At 37.7% G+C, this 8,037-nt stretch overlaps 1 long non-coding RNA gene across 1 annotated transcript; it reads right to left on the bottom strand.

Annotated features, from left to right (window-relative positions):
• Positions 1–2,500: 2,500 nt before the first annotated feature.
• LOC122608311 lies at positions 2,501–3,833 on the bottom strand. The gene is made up of 2 exons (XR_006325205.1): positions 3,514–3,833; positions 2,501–3,094 (listed from the first exon to the last, which is right to left on the bottom strand). It is a non-coding gene; the product is annotated as an uncharacterized LOC122608311 (long non-coding RNA).
• Between the last annotated feature and the right edge of the window lie 4,204 nt (positions 3,834–8,037).

Here is an 8,037-nt window from a genome sequence, read left to right as displayed (position 1 = left end):
GTCTGTTTACCTGGTCAACAAAAAGAAATTATATCTAGGGATTATAAAACAAGTATTAAAGTAAAACAAATAAGATACGATGTTGACAGTTGGATTATGATAAACTGATGCACAATGATTTTCGATTAAAAGAAAATGATTGTTTATTTTAATCATAACCATTATATGTAATAATAACATTATTAAGTATTCTCCAATCAAAATATATGCAATCACTTGAAAATAAATAACATATATAAATAAAAGGAAAAATTCTTACCAAAAGAGGAGGACGAATTACGTACAGATGTTGTGCAACTTAGATGGGCATAGTACCGACATTTATCGCATTTTAAAATCCAAAGGTTCTCAACGTATTCAAACTTACCACATACCCTACACCTGGGCTTAAGCTTAGCATCTTGTTCTCCCTTTAAAAAAGAGTAAGAAAGGGTGAGTGGATGGACATGAGAGAAAATACTATTTGTAATATCCTGAATAAACAACTTCTTTGGTAAGGAAGCACAATCTATATGGATGAAAAGGAAACACGTTGTACAGAGATAAAATTTCCCTTCATGTTTCTCCCCACAAGCATCACACTTGCTCAAAATCGGTTCTGGAAGAGCTACTAATGGGTGTGGATGGCTCGGGTGGTGGATGATTGGATATATAGCACAACAAATATCAATAAAAAAGTTGCATTTCGAGCATTTATATCCAGAGTTTTCTCGTGTATCATTATAATAGGTGCGACACATATCACATTTCCAACTCTTTTTCGTGCTAGGAAATAGAGTTAAAGTATGAGCTTTATGGAGTTTATGATTTATTTTTTCGGGAAGCTCAACACAGAACTTATGAACCGCGAAGTCACATGAATGAGCACACTCATAGAAATACCTATGGAGCCAATTGATTTCCTTTCCACACTGCTTACATAAAGAACTACGAGAGTCTTGAGATATAATGATATCTTCATCTTCATCCTCGTGTTCATCTTCATATGTTTCATATTCCATTAGCAAATCTTTGAGATGAAGTGGATGCTCGTGTTGAGGCACCCGCACCTCCATTGTCGGATATATTTGAATATTTTTATTTAATTTGTTTAAGATTTTTAGTTGGTCGTCTGGCTATGTTGTTTATTATGAATTTGTGACGGTCTTTATTGGAGTATAAATCTAGAAAGATTGAAAGTATATGTTCTTTCCTCTTATATTAAGTATTGTATTATTTGCTTTTGTTGCCCTTTAGTTTCCTAAAGAAAAGGATGAAGTGTAATAAAGGTAAGAAAAGAAATATGCATTCTAAAGGTAAATTGAGCTATAGTAAGATCAACAACAATGTTATGCTGGAAAGCACTATGCATTTTAGAGGTAAATTGAGTTATAGTAAAATCAACAACAATTTTTTTTTTTTATTTTAAATATCAATCAAATCTATATCATTTTTTTTATAAAAAGATGATAATATACATGGAAAACTGCTGCCATTATGGAGGTTTGTGATGTTATACTTATTAGAGTTTTTGAAGTGTTGATATATATAGGTTTTTTAGATGTTAGAGGGATAAAAATGTTAGTAATTTTATAATTGGGTAGTGATCCTTTCTAATTCTTCTCAATCATCTGCCAATGATGACTAGTCCAATTGGCCAGAGGCATCTCAGGTTTTACCCAAAGTCTTGAGTTCGTTCTTTAGGGATGACAAATCTTGGAATTTTTCCACCGAATACTTGTAACAACTCATGGTCAACATTTCATTGTCTAGGGTACGTACAATGCTTCATCATTATACAGTGAGGTTTTCCTGATATCGCATACTAACTGAATGTTTGGAAAAAAAAAAATTCTTCTCAATCATCTCAAAACTCTAGAGGACAAAAGTTTTGAACAAACTTACAATTTTTTTTGTCTTATGATCATCTCACTCTTTTTTTTTAAAGGTGAATTTCGCTGAAAACTTTGTGTCGCGATTCGACAACGGAAGGTTTAGCATACGTTGTCTAAACTGGGTCTGCGCTAGAGAGCTCCCTCGAAATAGAAATGCCTATTTCAAATACCCGATAGGGGGAAAATTCTCTACTAATCCGCCCAAAGGCACGACGATTAACAGGGATAAACTCTACCCCTCAGACTTGAACCTGTGTATACTCAAACCAAGTCCTCATAAAGAGACTTAATACCTATGCTAAGGGATGGTCTTCAACCACCTTGAGCTTTCTTTCCTTTTTACATGACATCTAAAACTTAATAATATAATTTTTATTTTTCCCTCTTCACTCCTTTAACATTGTGTTCTCAAGTTTTTTTTTAAAGAAAGGGAAAGAAATGAGAGGTAGGGAAGATAAAAGAAAGAACTAGAAGGGAAAGAAGTTTCTTTTTATGTGTTCTTGAGTTTTTGAAATAAAAAAAGGAAGAGAAGTGAAAAAACACTATAATATATTTTTGGGTTGTAAAGAAAAGAATGATAAATTGACAACTATGTCCCTCTAAATTATAACCCAGCACTGCAAATCTAATATAACATTCAATTTAAACCATAATAACCAAAATAATAAAGTTTACATTGTTGAGCCAAATCAAACTATTACTAGAAGGATTTACAATAATAACAACTACTGGATTCAAAATATGCATATTAGCTTGATAACCACTGAAGCATATTCTTTTTGCCCAAACTGATCTTCATGCCTTTTTCACATACCGTAGTAACTTGATGCTGCACAAAAGACTTCCTAGCCCTGTTGATTGCTAGATAATCTATAATATAAGCAATAACATATCCAATTGGGCACCCAACATGACCATACAAAAGAACTATCCAAGCACCTAGTATATCCATACAAAAGATCTATTTTAAGCATACAAAAAAGGCTACAATTCTGGCCAAATGGGTTCCAATTGGTTCTTCATGGACTTGCATTCATCATTTTATCTAGGATTGTCATACGCATTGGTAGATGACAACCAAGTAGTGCTCGTGCTTTTTCAGGGAGTTCAATGAGAAACAAATACGCACTTGCAATGTCATCGGGTTCAAGACACATAAGCTCGAGTTCTTTATATATTTCCATCTCTGAATAGATATGTGGACGAGAACTTTCCATTACCTTAGAATGGGGAGAGACAAAAAGATAAGTCATAAAGGTAAGGACACGAAAAATCCTTGAATTATATATAACAGGCAAAGAAAAGAAACGAAATGTTGACCAACATCTATACACGTACATATCAGGATCATCAAAACGAACCTAGCTAGCTAAAAGCCTTAAAAAAATGAACACCTTTATAATTCGTCAAATACACCTATGAACAAACCTTAGCCCATTTGCTACATAATTCATAGTTAACAGATATGAAATTGGAGCCCAAAAAATATACCTATAACTAATAGTCTAATAGCAATGCCAATTTAGCTACTGAAGTGTATGATATACTCATGGGTTATGAGTTACGAGACAATGTAAATAAATCCAATACCTAGCACTATTTCATTAAGAAAAGTAGAGAATGTAAATAAATCCAATACCTTGGTATTTCTGTCTAGAGCTTGAGCAACAGTATTAATGGAGCTCATAACTGTCGAAGAAAAAGCATTCTCTTCTTCCAACTTTTCGGACTTTCGTTTCTTACGTTTTGATGAGAGCTTATCGGGAAGTTTCACTTGTGAAGGAGGTGTTTAAGGGTAAAGTTACTCTTAAATTATAGATGGTTTAATCTAGTATGAGAAAATGGTTATTGAGGGTTTGAGTGAGAAATAAAAATGATTCAATACTTGCTGGCGGTTCCTTAATAGTGTGAGAGTTTGATTATCCTCACGCCACCAAGTGTGTGTTTTGGGGTATTTTTGTATATGTTTTTCATTAGGGTTTGGATGGATTCCAAAGAGGGATATTTATAGGCCTCTTGCGAGGATTCCAGAAATTGGGCCTAAATGACGACGTCAGGAGGTAGCCGTTACCGTTTGACAGCTGTCGCAATGAGTTTTGTCTTAAAAGTAAAAGTACGGGCCGATCGTGCTGGTGCACGCTCTTAATTGTACTATTTGTTCCCTATATAAGCGTAGCCGTCGGAGCCTATTGGATGCAAGGCTCCGATGTGTGTACTAGGATTATTTCAGAGGTGGTTTACACCTGATAGTCGGTGTTTAATCCGTAGGGTCCGTAGGATTAAGGATGGTACATCACCAAGCCCCCCAGCCTAGCATTATGTTCGTAAATGATGATGGGGTGAGATTAATCTTTCAAGTAAAAAATCTATACGTTTTATTTTTTCTTTCTCTTGCAATTTAGAGATTGACTCTGGAGCTTTTTTTTTTGTCTCTTAGCATATTGCCATATGCTTCCTCTCCCTCCTTAAAATGACACGAACATGATAAAAAAGAAAAAACGAAGCGTTCTGCTATTTTGTCTTTTGCCCATTATGATAATTTTAGTGGGGTCCACGTGCCGCTTGCGAAGTCATCGCCAATTATTACTTTCTTATTTGGAGCATCAGTGGGAAACACGTGTTGGTCTCTACGGATGCGTCGTTTCAATGTCCCTTGTCAGGTGAATAGTCACGCGTCTGCCTATAAATAGATGTTCCTTCCATTCATTTTTCGTCTTTTCCAATCTTCAAATATTTGTGCCTCCCCCTTGTTTTTTCTCTCAAATTCGTAGCCGCCGTAACCTAATAACCTTCTTCTTTTTCGTTCGCAGCGTCCGCAGGTGTGTGTGTCATTCTTCGCTTATATATATATTTTTATTAAATATGGGTAATAGAAAAGACCTTTGTGTGAGTTTTTGTTCTGTTACAAGGGATGATTTAGTACAATTTTTGAAAGACTATAGGTTTCCCTCCTGCTTCCATTACACTCTTCCCCGCCCCTCCGACAACGCGAGGATGGTTCCGGATGGTAAAATAGTGTTATATATGTCTATGTTTGAGGTTGCAAATGTTCGATTGCCGTTTACCACTTTCTTCTGTGAGGTCCTTACGCACTTTAAGTGTCATATTTCTCAACTTACACCATTTGGGGCCCTTCGTATAACGATGTTTGAGGCCATATGTCGTGCTCACAAAGCGGAGCCGTCATTAGATACCTTCCGCAGGTTTTTTTTGTCTAGGAGCAGATGGAGATTGGTTCACCATTCAAAAGAGATCTGGATCGAAACTTCCGGAGTGTGTGTATGGTGTAACTGCATCTATTAAAGGATGGAAAAATAGATTTTTTTACGCCGATGCTTCTGTAGTGCCTGCTGCCTATCATGCGCTATTAAATATGAAAGGCAATGCTCGTGGTACCCTTGCGGATCCTCTTATCGATCTCGAGTTCGACCAAGGGTTAATTGAAAAGTTATGTAGACCAACGTTGGCCCGAACATTGCCGGAGGCTGTTTTATATTTAGCCAAACTGAGTTCTGTATGGAAATACCATCCGTCAACTCCTCAGCTTCGGAACAAGAAGGGGGAGGGTACAGAGGCTCCGTCCCTTCCTAAAGAATTTCTCTTTATATATATATATGTACATGTGTTCACCTATGCTAACCTATGCATGTATTTATTTTGTCTGTCGTTACTTAAGAGAAAAAAGGATGCCCTGGTTTTCATTTTGTTTATGTTATTGTATATTAAATTTTTTTTTTTATTATTTATTATTATGTATGTGTTTTTTGCAGTTATGGAGTTCTTATCGTTTATGGGCTCTGAGCTAGATGATGTTGACGCCGTTCCGGAGCTTCCGGAGGGTCAGGCTCCAACAGAAGTTGCTCGTGTGTCTCATGAGGACATTATTATTCTAAAGGATACTCCGGAGACTATTTCTCGCCGGAAGGAGATAGAGGAAGATCATGCTACTAGTCTTGCCAGTAAGAAAAAGATTGAAAGAGAAGGAACTACTACCAGCGAGACGTCTGGAAAGGAAACTAGGCGGAAAAGGAAACAGGAGAAGAAGATTAGTTATAAACCCCGTAAGAAAGTTAAAAAATAAGCTGATATCCTTGTTGACGAGACTAATGACGGTCGACAGGTTAGGGAAGAGGGACATGGTGCGGAGCCTCTGCATCGTGGTGCTGGGAAAAGCCCCCGAGTTGTTAGCAAAATAAGAGAGGAAGCTCTCGAGGTTAACAATTCTGAGGATGAAGCCTCCAGATCCGGTGGTAGTGAGGCGGACGGATATAAAGACGATCGCCCTCCCTCTTTGGGTATTCCTCGAGTTCCTAACTCAAAGGTTCCCTTTAAAGTTACTTTTCTGAGGATTCCATGTGATAGCTTTTTGGAAAAAGACGAAGAGAAAGAAGAGTACATCTCTCGTATGATGCTTCCGGCCCGCCTGCAAGATGTCGCGTTGATGTCTATTGAAGAATTTAGGAGCTCTACTAATGAAACGGCCATCCGCCACATGTTGGAGCAAGTAAGTTTTCATACTCTTTCTTTGCCAGACCAAGCGAATTCTTAAAAAACATAATACTTATCCACGTTTTAATTGTTGTTGCCCCTCTTCCTTTTATTTTTTGTTATTTAGAATGACTATTGGAGACGTTGGGATCTAATGGAGGCCGAGGTGGAAGATTTGAAAGAAAATAACAAGGAGTATCGCCGGAAGCTCCGGCATCTTCAGAATCAGGATACAGAGTTGTAATCTCAAAAGATGGCTGATTTGGAGGCCAACAACGTGATTTTGGAAAATGGAAATAAGATGGCGGAGCTTGAGGTGTCCGCTCTTCAAAAAAGGGTTGAAAACTTGTTGCCGGAGAAAACCAAACTTGAAGATGACTTGCATGAGGAGAGAATGAAGGTTGAGCAGCTTAACGTTGAGGTGAGCGAATGTAAGATTGCAGAAAATGAGTTACCTGACAGACTGCAAGAAAAAGATGAGGAGATAGAGAGAATAACCGCGGACAGGGCGGAGCTTATTAGGGGTATTCCTTCGATCTTTGATAAGCTCCGCTCAAGCGGGGAGTTCGCAAAGGAGATGGGGACTGTACAAGGTTGTTCTTTGACGGTTGGTTTCAACAAAGCCCTTACAAAAGTTAAAGCGGTGGTGCCGGATCTTGACGTTACACAGTTCGAGGGGTATCAGCGAGGGAGTGTTGCGGCTTTGAGGGAGGCGGCTCAAAGATTTGCTGAGAAAAGGTTCGAGTATTTGAATGTGCTTGCCTCCGATGCCGACCTCTCCGCTGCGGAGATTCTCACTATTCCAGCTCCCGCTGCTTCCGCTCCCATTCAGGCTACCACTTCTTCTGTTGCACCTTCCGACTCTATAGTCCAAAATCTTTAATTCGTTAGATTTTTGGTTTGAATATTTCATTTTGGATATCTGGTTTGTAATCGGTCTTTGTTGGCCATGCACAATATTTTCTCTTTCTTCCCTTATTGGTCTATGTACGTTTGTTGATTATATATTTGCGTTTTATGTGTTCTTGGATAGTATATTGTGTTGACATAAGATCGTATACTATGTCTAGCGCAACGTTCATGGTATTTTACAAGACTATTAGGGCCTTGCGACGTGAGGTTGCGAGCCTGTACATCTATTTGCGTAGGCTTTATATACCATTTATTTATGAACATTGTAGTCTTAGGTGACAGTTTGCTCTTTTTTAGGTACCTTAAGAAGGTTTTAAATTAAATTTACCTTCGCATTTTTGCAAATAATATATCGCGTAGGCTTTTGATAGTCGTAGCGTGCTTTGTATTTTTGCGAATAATATATTTGCACTGCATCCGTGTGGGTGTTGCGCATTTGTATGGTCACTTAGAAAAAATTTCTAAGGTTTGCTTTTGCATTTTCGTGGGTGCCGTACGGCGTAGGCTCTGGATGGCTGTAGCACGTGACGTGTTTATATGGGTACTTAGAAAAAAATTCTAAGGTTTACTTTTGCATTTTTGTGAATGTTGTACGGCGTAGGCTCTGGATGGCCGTAGCACATTACACATTTATATGGGTACTTAGAAAAAAATTCTAAGGTTTACTTTTGCATTTTTGTGAATGCTGTACGGCGTAGGCTCTGGATGGCCGTAGCACGGTACATATTTATATGGGTACTTAGAAAAAAAATTCTAAGGTTTA

Source organism: Erigeron canadensis, chromosome 7 (assembly GCF_010389155.1).
Source record: "Erigeron canadensis isolate Cc75 chromosome 7, C_canadensis_v1, whole genome shotgun sequence".
Classification (NCBI taxonomy): Eukaryota; Viridiplantae; Streptophyta; class Magnoliopsida; order Asterales; family Asteraceae; genus Erigeron; species Erigeron canadensis.
The sequence above is the reverse complement of the archived record's forward strand: the minus strand, read 5'-3'. Positions and strand labels throughout refer to the sequence as shown.